This window comes from Somniosus microcephalus, chromosome 3, assembly GCF_052327205.1.
Source record: "Somniosus microcephalus isolate GS21.2 chromosome 3, FLI_Smic_1.0, whole genome shotgun sequence".
Lineage (NCBI taxonomy): Eukaryota > Metazoa > Chordata > Chondrichthyes > Squaliformes > Somniosidae > Somniosus > Somniosus microcephalus.
In genome coordinates, this window is record NC_140989.1 from 60,102,062 (window position 1) to 60,124,276 (window position 22,215).

Genomic DNA, 22,215 nt, shown 5'->3' on the forward strand with positions numbered 1-22,215 from the left:
CCTTTCTAGGCTGTAAAGCCAAGGTTTCTCAATTCTTTTGTCATAACTTGTACCCCTAGTATTGGGGATCAGCCTTGTGGCTCTTTTCTGCACTGCCTCCAGCACTTCAATGTCTCTCTTGTCTCTTGATGACCAGAACTGGACACAGTTTTCAAGGTGAAGTCTGACGAGAGCACTATTAAGTTTGATCATTATTTCTTCTGACTTATATTCTTGTTTTGGCTGTGTAGTTCAACATCCAATTGGCTTTGCTGATTGCTGCTCTGCATTGGTTGGACATGTTTAGCACCATGCCTACTATAACTTCTCAGTCTCTTTCAGCTTCATCCTTACCTATTTCAACTCAGCTAAATGCTCACAGCTTTGAGTTTAATTAATAGCCTTTCATATGGAACTTTATCAAAAGCATTTTAGAAGCTAAGGTATACTATGGCATACCATAGTCCATTTGGATTGTTAGATAAAAGTTAAAGGTAAAAGTAGATACAGGAAACTTTGGTTTATCCGGAGGTTGTATGTCCGGAATGCTCGATCTAACGGCAAAAATCAGGAGCCGTTTTCTATGTTTTTTTAGTTCTCATTCTTTTTTTTTCCCAGTCAGGCACTGCAAGGTCTGTAGCTATAGCAACAGCTTCAGCTAGAGACGCTTGCAGCTGCAGCCGACTAGCAACAGTGTTTGTTGTCAGACACGGAGATGAAAACCTCCGTATGCTTCAACATTAACTTTGTATGTCCGACAGTTTTGATAGATCGGCAACACGCCGGTCCCGTCGGTGCCGGATATCACAAAGTTTCCTGTATAAGCAGTAACTCAATTTCAGGTTTAAATGCCCTGTAAGCTGTCTCAGCTTTTTTTAATAGTTTCCAGCTTTATGCTAGTTTAAGAGGGACAAAAATATTGAAACATTTCAATTTTCTTCAGTCCCTGCAACCCTAAGAACCACATTTATGATACATGCTTGATTTGTCGGTGACATTGCAATTCAGGTTTAATTAGAAATGAGAATTTGAGCTTTGGTTTCAACTTTAGAAGCTCTAAAATTTGAGATATTTATAAAGTTCCAGCAAATGTCTCCTCAATAATTTCTGCCTCTTCAGGCCACAAAGGAACTGAATACATTCCCCACCTCATTCCCACTAGAACATGGATCAGAAGCATACCTGTCCACCACCACCATCCCACACACCACTAAAACTACCAGAGCATATAATCACTTAACCATCACTAAACCATGAGTGATTGGACCCACCACTGACCTGAACACCAAGAATTGGGTGCTGTTCCTACTGTAAATGAGGCATGAAATATACTCTCCGCTGGTGGAGAAAGGATGCGCTTCCCTATGCAAACAAGTAGTTGATGAAAGATTTTAAATTAACAATGTAAAGAACAAAAGTTAAAGGCCACTTATCATTTTTGTCCTGTAGCTCCACTCAAAGGCCTACAAATGTCTGAGGGCACTGATCACACAAAGGAAAGTGTGGAGCATGGTTTTCAAACATTTAAGGCCAGATTCTTCACCCATTGTTGGGTTAGTAGCAAGGCGGGACTTCATTCCACCACATGACCCTGCCGCTAACCCAGTCAAATTACCTGAACTGGCTCTCGTTAGTTCTGCAGGGCAGTCTGGCAGTGGCTATACTATATAGCTTGCCATTGCTGAAATGGAGGGAAATTCAGTTGTACTGCAGAGTTTAAAGCACAGCAGCTGATTAAAGGGGTACACATTTTTGTCAGGGAGCAACAGCAGAACACTGTAGCAACGAGGAAGGAGCAGCTTGGGGTGGGGGTTGGTCACCAGCAGGAAGGTCTCCCAGATTTACTGACGTATTGCTGGATCTACCTCTAGCAGTAATAAGGTTCAGAAGAGAAAGTTGAGGGTAGGAAGCCCAATAAGAGGGTGGTTCCGACTTTGGAGGCATTGTTGCAACCTCCACCACCTCAAAATCTGCCATAAAATGCAGGAAGAGGTTTGAGGACCTCACAAAGTTGGCTACGGTAAGTGAAGGCACTGTCCCCATATGCATCCTGTAGGAATGATAGTTATATGATTCCCAGCCTTACTTCTCATGCTTTCTTGGTCTCACTGTCTGGATGACTTGAAACCTGACCTATATACTAGAACATGGATCAGAAGCATACCTGTCCACCACCACCATCCCACACACCACTAAAACTACCAGAGCATATAATCACTTAACCATCACTAAACCATGAGTGATTGGACCCACCACTGACCTGAACACCAAGAATTGGGTGCTGTTCCTACTGTAAACAAGTTAGAAACAATAACTCATCCTGTTAACTTCCAACCATTGTGAAAACTCATATTGCCTACCACAATGGGTTTTGCTAGTCTTTAAGGAGAAGTGTCCTACACCTGCAAATCCTATAACAATGGTATGCATGCAGACATATGGGTGATAAGATGTGTCCCTGCCAGCCCCAGTCCTTCAACTCTATGCTAGGTCATTATAAGGAAAAGGTAGCACGTAACCAGTGTCTGAGAACTGCAGCTGGAGGAGGAACATGAATCTTGAAAACTTTAAGTCCATATGAGGAAGAAACTTTGGTCATAGGAAGACAAAGAGGAGAGGCAGTAGGAGATGCGGCAGTAGGAGGTGAGGTGCCAAGGTCAGGATGGTAAAGGCAGGGCAAGTGGGAAACACGGATTGTTTCAGCTTTATGTGGCCTGTCAAAGTATAACAGTGGTCTTGTACTCGGCCATTATTTCTTCAAGGAATCATGTGCTTACACAGATAAACAAACTTCTGTGTTTTATGAAATCCCAAGGGATGATTAGGAAAAAGAGGCCAGCCATTCAGATGAACAGCCAGGTTCATCAAGATCCACAACTCTTACCCCATCCCCACCAACTCTGTCATAGCATCTTACCTGCCCAGCACCAGCTCAAATACATTCACTTGGGAGAAATTGGTTCGTGAGTTAGAAGGGATTTCACCAGGTGAAGCCCTGTGCACTGATGAGGACCTGGGATTGGAAGATAGGGAAAATGTCTTTCCTTCAATGAGGTGGACAAATGGCCACATGCTGCAAATTGAGGATCTATATTTCTTGTGTAAAGCCTCTTTAAGAATTATTACTGTGCACACAGGTTGCCAGAAGTACTTTCTAATTGTGACTATATCGCACATCCCACTTGTCCCCATACAAATAGAGTTTCCTTAACCTTGTTCTATTGTGGCAGGACTGCATCTCAATAACCTAGTCTTACTGCGTATCAACTTTCAGCTTTAAAGGATTAAACTGTTAGTGGAGAAGACTTGCATGTGTGCTTGGGGGAGGTGTTTGACAAGTGGAACATATTTCTTAAGGCCTGACATCTGCTTTCTTGCCAGCTCCTGTAGATCCTGGACATTGGATTCACCCTTTCTGCAATCTCTTCCCATGCCTACTGCAGGTTTGTCACCAGTCCCAGAGAGTTTATCTCTTCACTCCTAACTCCTTCCAGTTATGACTTCCAAGCCTGGTCACTAAACCTAGCTTTTCTTTGTCTGCAATGCTCCATTCTTCAACAATATTGCTTATTAAACCAATGCCCTTGGCTGTTTCAGCTCTTTAAATGTCTCACTGTAGCTCACAGTTGATTTTCTGGATTCTGGTGATTCTGCTGCCTGGTGGATGTTGAAGTACACATTTTAGCACAGCTCCAGGAAACAGTAGAATGGGGGGGGGGTTAACAAGCCTATTTAATAATTTTGAAAATCCTTAAGCAATGCCAGTTAACCTTTCAATAGTGCAAAGACTATCATTTCTAGGTTAATAAGTAGTAACAACTGCAAGATAAATAACAACAGTCTGCTGCATAGGCCAGACCTGTGGCAGGCCAGATACAAATTGCCTACAAATTGGTCTTTATAGATACTGTGATATTATCTGAAAATTGAGCTAGGCCGGCTGTTATGTTGTTCCCTTTGCTACTACATTAACCAGTTCACAGTAGCATTTAGAGGAAGTGCTTACAAAGGAAACAGGGTACTGGAGCGTGGACAGTAACAAACAGTGTAAAATTGCAGCTGTTTTGACAGTCTTTAATCATCAATTTTATTTAGCAATATAAATTCATTAGGCAATTAGTTTTGATGGAATTCCCTTGCCAAAATGACTGGATGTGTTTGTGTGCGTGTATGTGTATGTGTACTGTGCCTGTGGGTGTGGGTTACTGTGAATTTAAGAGGTGGATTTTTGGCCTACCCAGCGGTTGGAAACTGGGCAGGAGGGCAGTCAAATTACCTGGGATTACTTACCACCCATCCCATTATTTTCCAATTTTAACAGATGTTTCTGGATCGGCAGCCAAACCACCCGTCGAAAACCAGTGGGGTCCCTAATTCACATATGCTAACCACGGTCCGATGATATCATCAGGCCCCAACTGCAATTTTAACTTTGGCCTGAGCGAAGAAGCTGCCATGGCTTTCCCATCAAGTAAAGGCCAGTGTGAAGGGGGTTGGAAAGCTGAAGAGGCCCTCTTCAGTTAAGATAAGGTCCCTTTTTTACTCTTCTTTGTGGGGCCAGGAGGAGCAGGGATGCTTTTCCGGATCCCAAAAGGAAACATTAGGCAGCCCCTGCTCCGGACTCCACCACCACCCCCCCCCAACCCCCACCTAACCTACTGTGAGACCCCTCGGAACCCTCTTCCCTGAGTGCTGGCAGGCGGCCAAAGGTCACCCAATGTTTTGGAGACCAGCAGCTGCCTCTTACGCACTTTCCGGACAGAAAGTGGATCAGTGGCATGTTAATGAGGCCCGGCGGTTAAAATCGCCGTGGCCTCGCACTGTTGTGGGCAACTATCAGAAACCAGCAGTTTCCTGCCGGAAACCTATTGGCAAAGAAAATGCCCCGTTTATTTCCACAGTCTTACTAATGTCTCACAGTCCTCGCAGTTTCTATCTTTAATTTCCTTCTTCAATATCTTCTTCTACTCTCCTGGAGACAATGACTCCCTCACTCGGATACAATTCCATGGTTGCAGAGCACGTCAATGCCTTGCCTAAATGCCATTATTCATGAGTGAGCCTTGACAAGAGGCTATCAGACTGTGAAGGACGCATTAGCAGAGCTCGGTGCTGTTCCCACCCAACATCCACACACGCACGCTTTCAGTACAAGTCACTGTATAGCAGCAATCAGGAGTGAGAACTAGGATTAATTCTCCTTTCCTTAACCCCAACTAAGATCAGCTAGCTCAGCATAGGTTGGGATTTTTTCCTTGCCATATAAGTCGGAGCTAAGGAAGCCTTCTGGTTAAATAAAGTGTCTGCTGCTGGCTTCTGAATCCTAACTGAATCTGAATGCTCATCTTTAACCTTCGTGTCACTTGCACTCCCACATATATAAACTCCAGACTGTGCTGCATGATGTTCATCAATAAATAGCATGGAATAGCAACCTCCAGGACCATTCTAAAATAGCAAGTATTCATTTCGTCTACATATTCTACATGCCTTTTCTACATATTAGCTGAGATGGTAAAGGCAAAACTGTCTGCAAGTCATTCATTCAACATCCATTCATCAAATAGTACCTCTGTGAACATGCTTAGATTGCAAAAAGGGGAGAAATAATAATAAGCACTCCACTCATACTCACACACACATATATTCAAACACTCTCTCTCACACACACATTGGGATGGGGAGTATCTGTCTTATTTTCTCAAGGAGAATTAATGAGAGAGTTGAAAACCATGATTCCTCCAGATTTGATTTTTTTTGGGGGGGGGGGGAAGGGGTGCCAGGAGGACAGTTTAATCTGTTAATAAAATCTTTGCACTTAATCAAGGTACTGTATCACAAATGGCCACATTCCAACATGACTCATCGGGGCATTTCTCTAGTTACTTTTATTTATTTTATCCTAGGGTTACAAATTTCTCAGACAGTGGGCCAGTACCAGCAGATGTAATATACTACTCACACATATTGGCTCGGAGGATTGGGGAAAAGCATTCCATAATACATCATAACACACATCATTCCTTGTGTTGAGCTCATAAGCTGGGACAGCTGCAGTTGTGGTAACATTTCAAACTGACAACCTTCAGAGTAGGCCAACCATGGAAATTTGCTAAGTTTGACAAATGCATTTACTCACATGCAAGATTTGACAGATGCAAGAAGATACAAGTTTAACATCAACATTTCTGGACACAGTCCCAGTTTTTTTTATAAACTTACAAACCTGATTCAGAATTTAGATCTAGCTAAACCACTAGTCTTCTGTTAAAAACTGGAAAAGCACAAAACTAAAATGTGCTCTGTCGGTAGACGCTATAAGTAGCTGAATAATGCTCTGTTCTAAATTTAACCAGCAGAAAATGATTACTAAGACAGATTTATTTTGGCTAAATGCATAATGACAAATCACAATTAATTATCAATCAGTAAATCAGAGTCAGAAGTTAAGAGGAATTGATATCCAGGGCTACCTGTAAATTAGCCAAGTCACAAAACCCTGCTTCTGTTTTTTTTATTTTTTGGGAAGTAAACCAATGTCCACATCTTTCTTTAAGTTAGTTTTTAATCCATTTTATTTCTTGTGCCTATAAAAACTCTGAGTGACACAATCATGCCAAACATTATTTTTAATACTTTAATGACAGCAAAATAATAATTACACAAAGGTATTGCATAGTGAAGGACTCTTAAGATTTTAGTCCTGGCAGTCCAATGGTTAAAAGTCACAATGCAGCTTGGAGCAGCCTGTAATGTCTAATGATTAATCCATCCACTGCTGGTACCCTATTATAATTATTGATAGCTGCCAAGAAGTGCCACATTGCTCTATTCATGTGGCATTGGGAAATATGGGTCTGTTTAAGATCAGGCCGTCTTCAAGATAACATGCCTGCTGATGGAAAATCAGAACTGAGTCAACCCTTTGTAGCAGACTTGGTAGTCCAATACTTAATCCAGACAGCTCTTTGTTCTCCAGGGCACAGTTGAGGATTGACTAGCCTGACTGATAAATGGGATCTGGATAGGTAGACCTTTGACTGGGAGGCTGAGATTCTTCCCATCTGGCTTCAGGTAGCCCTGCAAGTCAATGTTCTAATGGGTGGGGCTGTTGACAAACAGTCAGACACCTGCCAGAGCTCTGTAATGGCAAACGGTATGGTTTTAGTTGTTAAACTCCAGAAGTACCGCTGCAGAAACTTGGTAGTCCTTAAACCTTAGCTGGCACCAATTTGCATCTAAGCTCCCTGGATGTGGGTAAGTTGATTGTATCCCTACAATGTCCACTCCATACCAGGCAAAAAGAAACTCTATCTGTATGGATTTCTCAGTAGTTTGGTTTGGAGACTGTTAAACATGGTGATGGCTTTCCGTGCACATCAGACAAGTGGCTGAACAAAAGAAAGGCGGTGGGAAATGGGCTTCCACTTGTAGTTCCGCACACAGTGAGTTCCCAATCTCAGCCAAGCAAACAGGAGCAGGGAGAATTGTGAGGCGAGTCAACTCTTTCCAGTTTTGTGCACCTCATATTGAGCAGTTACAAAGTGGGATTGGCAGAGAGTTGAATATCCACCTACCTGCTCCTTTGGCCTGGAACTGCCCTATGGAAAGGGGGTGGTGATTTATAAAATTGGTGGAAATTTTTCACAAGCTCCTGAAAACTTTATAAAAGGGAGATATTTGGCTCAGATTGTCAAACTGTGGTAAAATACCCCAAAAATGCCTCTCCACTCATTATACTCTAATCATGTTCACATTTATATGTACCATGGTGACACCCATTTGGTGGGGAGTTGGGTAATATAGATGAAGTATCAAACAATTATTTAGTCTTTTCATAAAATGTAATATTTAATTTATTTCTGTGTATTAACTGAGAATTGGGTTATCTTTCACCCTACCCTCCCTGAATCCTGTATTCTCTGGCTAGGTATAATCCCAACAGACCAGAGTTATATTTGTATTGCTCAGTTATGTCTCAGTTCCAGCCCCAGCCCAGAAAATAGTTTCCTGCGGTACATATATTATATTTGCACCTCCTGCACCCTCTCCCAAAGTATCTGAGTGAGACTGCCAGATCTGGGTTTAAGCCAATTTATGAATTATATATTCATGTCCCCTATGGGCCTGAGATTGTCTGAACTCATATAACTTAGGATCTTTGATGACTGTCAAAGAGGATAACAAGTGGTGACACTTTTACCTTAAGTGCACAGGTCCAGAGAGAGTGACACTAAACCAGAGCTCTACAATTCCTGTTCGTCACTCTCCCTGACTTCCATTATCATCTGCTACCGCCCATTTAGGGCGAGCCTGGAATCATTGTGTTATGATACACTCAGCAAATATCATTCAGTTATATAAAGAATGATATCGCAGCAGAGAAATAAGCCACTTTCAGTTAACATATGTTGGGTTAACTTATCCTATATGTAAAAATGAACTTTGACAATTCTGTTTTATGTCAACATAAAAAGCCAATGGAATATGAGTGGGTTAATACAGAGCCAGTTCTGTGTGCCTGCATACTTATGCCATGATGCATAGAGGCATAGAACTGGCTCTGCATGTTGAGCGGGCTAGAACAGAAGATTCTGACAACAGATTGCAAGAATGTTGAAAGTCCTTTTGGTCACCCCCTTTATGTTTTGGGAGGGTTGTTGGCAGGGAGAGCACCATGTATCTGCCAACAATAGTAATCTATAGAGATAGAAGTGCCTTGGGTTAGGCTGGAACTCGTGTCCCTGCAGTGAATGGGCAATAACACACTGCACCACGAGGTCTCACAATTTTGTTTGTTTGTTGTTAAAGGAACCATCAAAAATGGCAACTGATTCCAGTAACACAAATGTCACTTCGCCAACATTTTGTTTTTTAAATGCCTTGAATTTTCTGCTACGGCTGAGCTGCCACAAGCAGAATGTTGCGTAAGCTCAGTTTATGATGTGCTGTCAAATCCAGGCAACGTAGATAAACAAAGGGACCATTATGGCCCCGATATTTATGGGGAGGGAGTGGGGGTGACTTTTAGTGGCCGGGAAACCTGGAGATACCGGGAAAATCGGAGGTGCTGCCGAATTTAACGGCAGCACCTCATTTGGATACTTTTTCTCTGTTTCCCACCTGGCAGTTGGCCAGATTAAGAGGCAGGCTGGCTGTCAGGTGGGAAGGCCGGTGGTAGAAGGCTGCAGCCAGGAACCGGAGAGGAGGGAGAGAGAGATCGTGGTTGTGGGGGCGGGAGGAGAAGTGATCGTGGTGGGGGTGGAGATTGCTGGGGTTCGGGGCTGAAGTGTTGATTGCAGGCAGGTAAGTTTGGGGGACTGGGGTGACGCACACCTCCTCCTTCCACCCACAAGCAGTGCTGGAAAAGCACTTACCTGCTGGATCCGGCAGTTCTTATCTCCCTCCAGCTGCCGGGTTTCCTGAGCCCTGGGGCATGGTGCCTCATTTAAATATTGTGATTCCTGACCTGCCTCTCGAGCGCTTGTTACTCGCCTGCCCCCCAACCTGCCCCAGTGAAACCAGAAGTAGGTGTGTTCATGGCAGGTTGGGGTTGCGGCTCCCTTTTTAAGAACTTAACACCCCCACTATGCCCCTCTCCCATCTGTCTGGGGGGTGGGGGGGGTAAAAACTACCCACTATGTCTCTATCTGTTACGTTATTTATTAATTTTCTCATTTTAAGCTGTTCCTGTAATGCACATATGGTTTATTCAGATTATGGCCACACAATGGCCCAGAAATTCGGGTCGGAGGCTTCCCGCGGGTGCAAGCCCCCGATCTGCACTTAACTTGCGCGCCGGCCGTTGAGCTGTGGGACCCCGTGGAATTCCGATCCGGGGCCTGGTCCAGCTGCCGGCGCGCAGTGCTTGCGTATCCCAGGGGCGCAGTTAGTTCGATGCGTCCCCTGGGATCACATGGGCCATGGGCAGCCAATCAGAGCAGGGAATGCTCCATTCATAAGTCTGACAGGAAGTGCTGTCAAGACTTATAAATACTACAGCCCCAAAATAGCACTAAATCTTTAAATACATTAAAAAAAAAATCACATTTTTTAAATAAACTATAAATTACATGAAATAACTATTTTAACCAATAATTTAAATTTTTGAAAAAAATAATTTTATATTCTAACGGGGCTAAAAATAAACTTACCTTGCTTTAAAGTATTTAAAAATAATAAACCTGTGGAAAAAATATTTTAATTTTAATTAATTCACCACTTACCTTGTAAAAAGCAGGCCTTACGCCTGCCTTTTATATTTCTAAATTCTGCAGGCTTATCCTCCCGGAGAAACCTGTAAAAAAAACTAAGTTTGATGCGCACGCGCAGCCTACCCCGTGCACGCGTTCGACCTCTGAACCTCTTCGTTCAGAGGAACGGAAGTGCCGGTTTCCCGCGCATGCAGGAAACCGGCACTTCCATCGGGTCTATGGGTGAGTACCCCATGCGTACTCACCCGTGGAGACCCGAATTCCTGGGCCATTATCTTTCAAATGAAATGAGAAAATTATTTTATATTCTAATTAAACTGTTTGCCTGCATCCTATTTAAATTGGTCTTTAGATTCGGAATTAGAGTCCGAAGTGCACTTCCTACCTACTTTCACCCTCCCCCTTATTATTTGGTAGGGTAAAACTGTATCTGAATTTTTTTCAGCCTTCTACATGTTTTTGCATATTTTGGCAAGTTAGCAGTCAAGTGCTACAGATTTCATGCAACACTTTGCATTCCTGACAGGAATTTTTCATTGTCCCAATGTTACACATTTTCACTAAGTGTGCCACATTGTCTCCAATGTTATATGGTTTCTCATGTGCTATGCCGAACCTTTAAGAAGCTGAGAAGTATTCTTTACACCTTTTTGTTATTCATTCATAGGATGTGGGTGTTGCTGGCAAGGTCAGCATTTAGTGCCCATCCCTAATTTCCCTTGAGAAGTTGGTGGTAAGTCGTCTTCTTGAACTGCTGCAGTCCGTGTGGTGAAGGTACTCCCACAGTCCTATTGGGTAGTGAGTTCCAACATTTTCGCCTAGCGACGATGAAGGAACAGCAATATACTTTCAAGTCAGGATGGTGTGCATCTTGTAGATGGTACACAGTGCAGCCACAGTGCGCCACTAGTGGAGGGAGTGAATATTTAAGGTGGTGGATGTGGTGCCAATCAAGCGGGCTGCTTTGTCCTGGATGGTATTGAGCTTCTTGAGTGTTGTTGGAGCTGCACTCATCCAGGCAAGTGGACAGTATTCCATCACACTCCTGACTTGTAGATCATGGAAAGGCTTTGTGGAGTCAGGAGGTGAGACACTCGCCGCAGCTCACCAGCCTCTGACCTGCTCTTGTAGCCACAGTATATATGTGGCTGGTCCGGTTAAGTTTCTGGTCACTGGTGACCCCTAGAATGTTGATGGTGGTGGATTTGATGATGGTAATGCTGTTGAATATCAAGGGGAGATGGTTAGACCCTCTGTTGTTGGAGATATTCATTGCCTGGCACTTGTGTGGCATGAATGTTACTTGCCACTTATCAACCCAAGCCTAAATATTGTCTGGGTCTTCCTGCATGCGGACATGGACTGCTTCATTATCTGAGGAATTGCGAATGGAACTGAACACTGCAATCATCAGTGAACATCCCCACTTCTGACCTAATGATGGAGGGAATGTCATTGATGAAGCAGCTGAAGATGGTTGGGCCTAGAACACTGCCCTGAGGAACTCCTGCAGCGATGTCTCCTTTGACAGCCAGTGTCAGGAGCAAGCACTATCAGGTCAGGTGTAGCATAGAACAGCTGCAGACTAAATCTCTCCTTATTTTGCCCCAATAATGTAATTGAACTATAACATCAAAGCCGTATCCCTATGTATCAATCTGACTTTTATTTCCCACACAAGCTATTCTTATGGTTTCAGTGAGTAAATAACTAATTGAATACCATTAGTTTTGTTGTGGGCCTCTGTTCACTAAGAAGGTGGTTCATGTTGTCCAAACTCAATGTATGTAGCTCTCTTATAGCTGTCAGGGAAATTAGCCTTTTGTATAATTCATTTGGGTTGGATTGAACCAGGGCTTAGATGTGAAATAATAGTGAGTTAAATCCCTCTACCACCCATTTTTCCTATGTTAGTTTGTAATGTCTCTCCTTGCTTTCTTTGGGTCTTCCCCATGCCGTTATCTAGCCAAGAGAGCTGAGATGATGGCTTTCCTCTAGGCTTCTGTCAATGCTGTCCTATAACTAACTTCTAGGAGATGTACAAGGACTTCCTCAGGTTACTTACCTTTAAATGTTTCTCTTTCCCGAGGAGGTAGTATCTGGACTATACTCAGCAGCTTCCCCAAAGACATGGCCCAGATTGGATAGAGATCATATGATGGTATTCCTCATTAATGATCAAACATGTTGTACCACCAAATCTCCTCTCATTTTTACTTTTGAGTTGTAAGAGTTTTCCATCTTGTACTAGATATTTTATATTGGCATCCATGGTGATGCAGTTCCCCCTCCTTTCCTGAAAGCATTGCCCTTGCTGGGCCATTATTCATGTGTGAGCTTTGGCGGCGAGTGTTGGCAGGCTAACGGGGGGGGGGGGGGGGAGAATCATAGCCAAGCCCCATGTTCACACACATGTTCTTTCAGCAGTATTTCCTGGATTGTGAACAAGAGCAAGAACCATGGGTGATTTTCCATTCACTAATCTAGTGTCATGCAAACCAATTATATTACCCATTACTGCAAACTAAACTGAGATCAGCTAACGCAACACAGAGCAGGGAGTGAACCTGAGAGCTTTCCAGTCTGTCTGACTTAGCTAATCACCAGAAAAACTCAGTGAGCAATTAGTAGAGCAATACAGTTGAACTCTTTTAAGGCCCAAACTGTATTAAACAAACAGGAAAATGCTTCAGTTCCATCAGTCTGAGATGAAGTTGGTCCCCAAGTTGCTAACTGAAAGGCCACACAGTTCCCTATTTTCAGTCATTTTCAACCATTGGGATTTTTCAACAGGTTGGTGCATCACTGTGCATGAGCAAAATGATGTACCATGCATATGGTGCATCATTTCCCTCAATGAAAGAGGCCTTCAAAATCTAAATTGTCTAATTTGATGGCATCTTGGTAGATGTGGCCAATCAAGCAATACTAGCTCTTGTTCACCCTGGCATACTTCCATTCATGCAGGATTACATAAAGCATGACATGCTGTGATTAAAAGTGATTCTGAAGAAACATCTAGCATAATGGTTAGTCAGCCATTCGCAAATGCCACTGGGGCCTGCTGACGAAGCATTCTTTGAGGAGAGGATTCTCCACCTGTATTATGTCTGCCAGAGCATAGTAATTTTACCTCTATCTGCAGATCCATATATGTTGATGTTGGCAGGAGATTACGGGGCACCTCTTGGGCATCCATCTGTAGGTCCTTCTCTTCTTCTGAACAAATCAGCTTTGTGGCTTTCCCATTGGGAAACCCATTGGTAACAGTAATGGTGCTGGGGACAAATTCATAATAATTAAGAACAACTTGTATAAAGGTTCATGAAACTTCAGTGCCATCAGAAAAAAAAGTAACAATGGCCTAAACATACTTGCCTCACCACATGTACCCTTTAAATAAACTCCCACTTCAGCGGTCTGCCCCAGCAACCCTAGAAGCCAGGTTACTTGGTTGTGGGTTGGACTCTGCTCTCCACAGGCTAAGAAATCATGTGCAAGATGTCCCTGCCCCCTTTTTGAATACACAAATAAAGCTCCCACCAGCTTCAGACGGGAGATTTCACCACCCACCCCAGGCCCAACCCAGGTGAAAAGCCCACCGGGGTGCACAATGGCCAGAAATCAGCCAGAACTGATTCCTGTCCAATTTTGAAATCCATTCCAGAACAAACACCAAAATTGGTCTCTTTGTGTCAAGGTTCCCAATATGAACATTGGCCCCTTAGCTGAGGTGCTGGAGGATAACCCAGACTTACTGGAACCATACCACCAGCAAAGAGTCTTGACTTTCTGGAACTCTCCCATCCCCCACAAACCCTTCCCCTCTTTCTACCTTTAAAAGCCCCCTTAGGACCTAGCTGACCAAGCTTTCGGTCGCCTCTCCTAACTCTCCACCTGCTGCTCGGCTTCTGAATCCTTCTCCGTGACGTTTTCTAAGCTGAAGCCAATATATAAAGTTGTTTCTGTGAAATTGAGAAAGGGTTCACTGTGCAGGGGTGATGGAGGAGGGGGGAAGATTCCGGGCCAAAGAAGTGGGCACGGAGGTGAAGACGATTGAAGAAGAGCTCAGCAGCATGTCAGGCTCAAAATTAATTGATGTTGTGGGGGGTCGGGGGGAGGCAAGGGGAAAAAGCTACGGCCTTTGCTGAGGGCTGATTGTTCTTGTAGTTGTTGCGTTGAAAAGAAGTAAGGGCAAAATGAGCCTCGACCATTATGACCCATTTGTTAAACAGTCCACTGACACACAGGGCTGAATTTTAATCTGCAAGAGCAAGTAGGCGTGGGTGGGGGGTTAAAATTGGCAAAATTGACAGTATGTCGGGAAGCCGACTCCAACCCGCTGACTTCCGCATTTCACTCGAGCGCATTAGGCTGAGTGTGCGCAACCCCCAAGAGGGAGGGAGAGAGAGAGGCAGGTTGGCAGGTTGGCAATTACGATATGTTAATCGTTCAATTAGAACGATATTTCAGCACACTTTTGAGTTTAACATCAGGTCCATGGATTTCCCAGGCTGGCCAGTGAAAGCAAGGCGAGTACACAGCAGCAACTGAGCTGGCTGAATCAATCTCAGGGAAATATGCCAATAAATACTCAGTACTCACAGTTGCTTTCTTACCTGCTAGGAGGAAAGGGTTTTTTCACAGTACTTTTTCTGAGAGGTTACTTTGTACAATTTAGCAGTTACTTTCTACATTTTGGAGGTTTGCTCCATCAAATCAGGATCGGGTGCCGCATATACTGCCTTAGATTGGACCTCAGATGAGGAGCAAGGTGACCAGCAATAGCGCCCGCAGCCTGCTGGTCACAGAGCTGTAGCTGCACAACAGAGAAACGACCAGCAGAGAGGAGAGCAGCAGAGAGCTGCAGCTCACAGGAGGCACTACCCAAGGAACAGGGTCTACAGGCAGAGGCTGAGTTTTCTTGAAGTACCTGAACACCAGTGTCTCAGGAGGCTCAGGATGTCATGTCAGATGGTGGCAGACATCTGCAGCCTCCTAGAAGAAGATCTGCTGCCTGCTGGACCGGGTGGCCACGCGTTACCAGTGGCTGTCAAAATCAACACCGCCCTCAACTTTTTTGCCTCCGGATCCTTCCAGGATCTCCCAGTCGGCTGCCCACAAACGCATTAGACGGGTCGCTGATGGCTTGTTTTCCAGGGCCAGCAATTATGTTAACTTTGCCTGCGATTATGCCAGTCAGTATGAGCGGGCGCTCAGCTCTGGCTGGCTTCCGACAGGTGCAGGGTGCCATTGACTGTGCACACATGGCAATCCAGGCACCCACAGAACAACCAGGAGTATTTGTCAACCGTAATTGCTTCCACCCCAACAATGTGCAGCTGGCGTGCAACCACAAAATAATGTTTATGCAGGTGTGCTCAAGACTCCTGGGCAGCGGCCAGGTTTCATCCTGCAGAATTCCAAGCTCCCTGATCTCTTCGGACCTGGAAGCAGACTTAAGGGGTGGCTGCTAGGTGACAAGGGATACCCACTGCAAACTTGGCTCATGACACCCATCAGAAACTCCAACACTGAAGCCCAAGAGACCTACAATGAATGCCATATCGCCACCATATGTGCGAACGAACAAGCTATCGGCATGCTGAAGATGCGCTTTAGGTGCCTGGACATATCTGGAGGCGCCCTCACCAGCCAGGGTCTCCAGAATGGTCATGGTTTGCTGTGCTCATGATTTGTGTGCAGGGAATCTTGCGCACATCTGCATAAACATCTTTTTGATTTCTGCCTTGTATCACTCTCGGGTACCCTGTATTCTTTCAGCAATGCTGCTATGCATTGTATGCATGAGCATAAAGGGCAGTGTTTTCCTGCTCAATCATTTTAACATAGTTATAAACAAAGCAGGGGATAATGATGCGATTGTAAACTCAATGATGTCATTCTTTATTATGGTGATATAAATGTGCTGTTGCAGTAATTCCATTGTGAATATTTGGATTATTATTACTGTAGTATCTACTATACCATAAACATCCCTTGCTGTGGAATTTCCAGGAACACTGCCTGCCCAAAAGCTCCTGTTCCAATAATTCACCTTCAAAGAATGAATGTCAAGTCCAAATCTTCAAATGAAATGTTAATTGATTGCTTTTTTTGCTGTTTATTTTTTCCAAGTTCCAGTGCACAATGAGATACAAATTCACAAGTTTCAGACATGTACTTATCTATCTTATATATATATATATAATAAAAGGATCTGTCCGTTTGTCTGTCTGTCTGTCTGTGTGTATGTCCGTGCTTAACTCAAAAGTTATAGAGCGTACCTACACATATATTATATCAAAAGAAAGCTTATGATTAGGGAAGTATCATTGGCATATTTACTTTTTGGTCAGACAAAAATTGTTCGGACAGTATACAAAAAACGTTCAAAAAACGGACAAAATCCGTCTGTGTGTATGTCCGTGGTAAACTCATAAATTATAAAGCGTGCCTACACATATGTTATATCAAAAGAAAGCTTATGATTAGGGGAGTGTCATAGGTATATTTACTTTTTGGTCAGACAAAAATTGTTTGGACAGTATACAAAAAACGTCCAAGAAACGGTAAAAATCCGCTCATTAGCGTTGAGTGACGTGATGGTTGACCAATCCTATGGGGGAAGCGCGATGCGTCACGTGGGTATTTCATGGCATGTGTGGGCAGGGCCTAATCCTCCAGCCTGCCATCAGTGCGGGAGCAGGAAAACAGATACACAGACAGAGACTGAGACAACCACGCGGCCCGAGACCCCAAGAGACATCGAGCATACACCGACAGAGACAAATACAACTGCGGGGCCCGAGAGCCCAAGTGACAGCGAGCAGGGGAGCGGCGACGGTGGTCTGGTGCAGGAGCCGCCGCACACGGGGGCTCCGGGTCATCAAGGCCGGGCTCTGAGTCCTTCCCCTTCCCCGCGGTGTCTTCCTCTCTTCTCTATCTCCTTCCCACACTCTCTCCTTCCCTCTCTCTCTCTCTCCTTCCCCCTCTCTCTCTCTCCTTCCCCCTCTCTCTCTCCTTCCCCCTTTCTCTCTCTCTCCTTCCCCCTCTCTCTTTCCCTCTCTCTCTCTTTCCCTCTCTCTCTCTCTCCTTCCCACACAGACAGACAGACAGACAAACTCATTGATATATATAAAAATTATTTGTTCTTTTTTCATAACAGCATGCCCTCAAACAAACGTAACAGACTTAGATGCAGCATTAACAAAAAACGAAGTTAAAGAACCACCTCCTGGGTGCTTAGGAAGAGTTCTTCAATCCCAGCAGTTTCATAAACAGTTTTATAAACATGGCAGAGGTTTCTTCATTCCCCTCAGCAATGCCGGGTACTCCAGCTATTAATAATCTATATATATAAAAGGATCTGTCCATCTGTCTGTGTGTATGTCTGCGCTTAACCCAAAAGTTATAGAGCATACCTACACATATGTTATATCAAAAGAAAGCTTATGATTAGGGGAGTGTCATAGGTGTATTTATGTTTTGGTCAGACAAAGATTGTTCGGACAGTATACAAAGAACATTCAAAAAACGGACAAAATCCATCTGTGTGTATGTCCGCGGTAAACTCATAAATTATAGAGCGTGCCTACACATATTTTATATCAAAAGAAAGCTTATGATTAGGGGAGTGTCATAGGCATATTTACTTTTTGGTCAGACAAAAATTGTTCGGACAGTATACAAAAAACGTCCAAGAAACGGTAAAAATCCGCTCATTAGCGTTGAGTGACATGATGGTTGACCAATCCTACGGGGGAAGCGCGATGCATCACGGGGGGTGTTTCATGGCGTGTGTGGGTGGGGCCTAATCCTCCAGCTTGCCGTCAGTGCAGGAGCGGGAAAACAGATACACAGACAGAGACTGAGACAACCACACGGTTCGAGACCCTGAGAGACATCGAGCATACACCGACAGAGACAAATACAACCGCAGGGCCCGAGAGCCCGAGCGACAGCGAGCAGGGGAGCGGCGCCGGTGGTCCGGCGCGGGAACCGCCGTGCACGGGGGCTCTGGGTCGCCAAGGCCGGGCTCTGCGTCCTTCCCCTTCACCGCGGTGTCTTCCTCTCTTCTCTATCTCCTTCCCACACTCTCTCCTTCCCCCTCTCTCTCTCTCTCCTTCCCCCTCTCTCTCTCTCTCTCTCCTTCCCCCCCTCTCTCTCTCTCCTTCCCCCTCTCTCTCTCTCTCCTTCCCCCTCTCTCTCTCTCTCCTCCCCCCCCCCTCTCTCTCCCTCTCTCTCTCTCCTAACCACACTTGGAGTTACTGAGAATGGTTCCGGTCTCCATCTATTTCGTTCTGCCCTGCAGCTGCCCGTAACCTGCTCGCTGGAGGGAGAGAGAGGGGGAGGGAGGGAGAAAGTGAAGGGGAGGGAGTGAGAGAGAGGGGGAGGGGAGAGATGGGGGAGGGAGCGAGAGAGTGAAGGGGAGGGAGTGAGAGGGAGGGAAAGAGAGGTGGAGGGAGGGAAGGGAGGGAGGGAGAGAGGGTGAGGGAGGGAGGGGGAGGGAGAGGGAGGGGGGAGTCAGAGACTCCTGACCAGACTCAGGCATGACAAGCTGTTGACCAGGTGAGACATACCCAAGCCAGAGCCTCAGAGACGCCTGACCAGACTCAGGCACGGCAAGCTGTTGACCAGGCGAGACATACCCAAAACTGTAAAACCTGGAGTATATGGCTACTGGCGATCCCCATTAACAAAAAACGAAGTTAAAGATCCACCTCCTGGGTGCTTAGGAAGAGTTCTTCAATCCCAACAGTTTTATAAACAGTTTTATAAACATGGCACAGGGTTCTTCAGTTCTCTCGGCAACGCTGGGTACTCCAGCTAGTAGACAATAAAACAGTAATGACTCACGCCAATTTCAATGATGTAAACTGGGTAAACCCGCACAGTTGTACTGTACGGACCTGTCTCTAACTAACTACCATCAATTAAGTCCCAACTCGCTGCTTGCAGAAGAACAAGATCATACTTCATAGACTGGCATTACAAACTACAGAGACTGGCAATGAACACTATTTCACAAAGTGGCAATAAATACTACTCATAGACTGGCAACACCTCCTATTCCATTGAATGGCAATACACGTTACTCTATAGACTGGCAATACATGTCATTCATTGACACACACTACACCATAGACGGGCAATATACAGTATTCCATAGATTGATAACACGCGCTATTTGACAGACTGGCAATACGTTGAGGTACAGAGGGACCTTGGAGTGCATGTCCACAGATCCCTGAAGGACAGGTAGATAAGGTGGTTCAGAAGGTATACAGGACTTTCCTTTATTAGCTGAGGCAGAGGGGTTATGCTTGAAATGTACAAAACACTAGTTAGGCCACAGCTAGAGTACTGGGTACAGTTCTGGTCACCACATTACAGGAAAGATGTGATCGCACTAGAGAGGGTACAGAGGAGATTTACAAGGATGTTGTCAGGACTGAGGAATTTTAGCTATGAGGAAAGATTTGCTAGGTTGGGGTTGTTTTCTTTGGAACAGAGGAGGCTGAGGGGAGACTTGATTGAGGTGTATAAAATTATGAGGGGCCGAGATAGAGTGGATAGGAAGGACCGATTTCCCTGAGCAGAGAGGTCAATAACCAGGGGGCATAGGTTTAAAGTAATTGGTAGAAGGATTAGAGTGGAGTTGAGGAGAACTTTTTTCACCCAGAGGGTGGTGGGAGTCTGTAACTCACTGCCTGAAAGAGTGGCAGAGGCAGAGACCCTCATCGCATTTAAAAAGTACTTGCATATGCACTTGTAGTGCCGTAATCTACAGGGCTATGGACCAAGAGCTGGAAAGTGGGATTAGGCTGGATAGCTCTTTTTCAGCCGGCACAGACACGATTGGCTGAATGGCCTCCTTCTGTGCCATAAATTTCTATGATTCACTAGAGAGACAATATACATTACTCCTCAGACTGACAATACGTGCTACTGCATACACTGACATGACACACGATTCCATTGACTGGCATCACATGCTACTCTATAGAATGGCAATACACATTGGCACGGATATTCCGATCCCTACGGGTGGGTACGCGCTGTGCACCCACCCATCGGGACATCGGAAATGCCGGTTTCAGGCATGCACAGTGCATGCGCTGAAAACCAGCATTTCCGATCTGTCAAGAATGCTCTTGACAGATCAGACGCCTGCCCTAGAGAACCTCCGCCTGCAGAAAATCCTTAGCTTTCTTATGCCTGGTAAAAGCAGGCATAAGGCCTGCTTTTACCAGGATAAAAGTTGAAACATTTTTTTTTTTAAATAAATTTTTAGTCATTTATCATTTAACAATACTTTTAAAAAAAAGGTAAGTTTATTTTTAGCCCTGTAAAAAACTTGAATTATTTTTTTCAAAAAATTAAATTTTTGTTTAAAATATTTAATTTATTGTAATTTCAACTAATTTAAAAAATGTGATGTTTTTAAAATGTATTTAATGTTTTGAAGTGTTTTGGGGTGATCTCCATTCATATATTTGACAGGTCTATCTGTCAAGTGTATGAAGGGAGATTCCCTTCTTTGATTGGCTCCCCATGGCCCACGTGATCCCAGGGATGCTTGCGAACCGCATGCGCTTCTGGGATACGTAGGCCCTGCACACTTGGAGTTCGAGAGGCCCAGCATCGGAACTATACGCACCTCGGGAGCCCTCAGGTAAGTACGTAGATTTTTTCCAGATCCAGAAAATACGGCCCATTATTCTATAGACCGGCAATATATGCTACTCCAAAGATTCATAATACACATTGTTCCATGATGAATTACAATAAGCCTCATTTTGGAGGCTAGTAGAATGTAATTTTTTTTTCTCTGTGCAATGCTCTATTTAAAAAACAATTAAAAGTCTTCGGGGGAGAATTTCGGTTGGTTAGCACCTCCCATTAGCGCCTGGTGGGGGCGCTAATGGGACGCTAATGAAGTAGCGCTGGGGTGAAGCGAATCCAGCGCTGCACACCAAATCCAGTTGCCCCTTAGTGCTGCCACTAACGGTTAGCACCTGGGGCTTTAGCGCCAGGCAGATCGTGACGTCAGTAAGTGTGCAACGCTCACTGAGCACCCGATCTGCCAATTTATTTTCGCCCCCTGATTTAGTGCCTTGCCCCGACAACGACAGGAAGAGGAGGCGTGAAGCAGATGGATGGCGGCTCCCGGGGCGATATTTAAAGGGATCAGTCGCAGCTGTCAGGTTAGTGTTGTTTCACTGCTTCCTTGTCAGTTTGCGATTGTGCAAGAGTTTAATTCAGTCATTTAAAGGTTCTTTAGTAACAGGGGTGTTGTGGCGACTAAAAATTTGTTACATTTATTCTGACAAAATTTCAAAGCACTACACATCATTACATTAATGGGGACTGTACTGGCAGTCGACCTCACCCTTCAGGATCTATGGCGGAGGGAGCGGAGGCAACGAGAAAGATTACAAGATGTGGGAGGGAGGAGGAGGGCTATCAGGGCTCTCAACATGAGGGCTTACCCTCCGAGGGTATTCCGAGAGCACTTCTGCTACCTCCAATTAAGTGAGGAGCAGTGTATTAGAAGGCACCGCTTCAGCAACGATTTACTCGCCGAACTCTGCCACCTCCATCAACCAGACCTCCAGCCTCAGACCAGGGCGACCACGGCTCTCTCAGTGGCAGTCAAGGTCACCATCACCCTCAATTTCTTCGCCAGCGGATCCTTCCAGTCTGTAACAGGAGATATAGCTGACATCTCACAGTTCACCATCCATCACTACATCTGGGAGGTCACAGAGGCTCTCTACAGAAGGAGAAGGGATTACATTTCCTTCCCCATCACCAGAGAGAAGCAGGACGAGCGTGCATGTGGCTTTGCCAGGATAAAGGACTTCCCATGGTACAGGGTGCCATTGATTGCACCCACGTGGCTTAGCGGGCACCGCCTAACGATCCTGAGAACTTCCGTAACCGCAAAGGCTACCATTCACTTAAGGTGCAGTTGGTGTGCGACCACAGACAGCTAATTCTCAATGTCAATGCCTGC

At 44.8% G+C, this 22,215-nt stretch overlaps 1 long non-coding RNA gene across 1 annotated transcript in view; it reads right to left on the minus strand.

The window, feature by feature from the left end:
• Positions 1–15,000, minus strand: part of LOC147121090 (uncharacterized) — a 30,183-nt gene extending 15,183 nt beyond the window's left edge. The window contains exons 1-2 of the long non-coding RNA XR_015076445.1: positions 14,813–15,000; positions 13,327–13,471 (exon numbers count right to left, since the gene is read on the minus strand). This is a non-coding gene — a long non-coding RNA (uncharacterized LOC147121090). The remainder of the gene's footprint in view (positions 1–13,326; positions 13,472–14,812) is intronic.
• Positions 15,001–22,215: the final 7,215 nt, after the last annotated feature.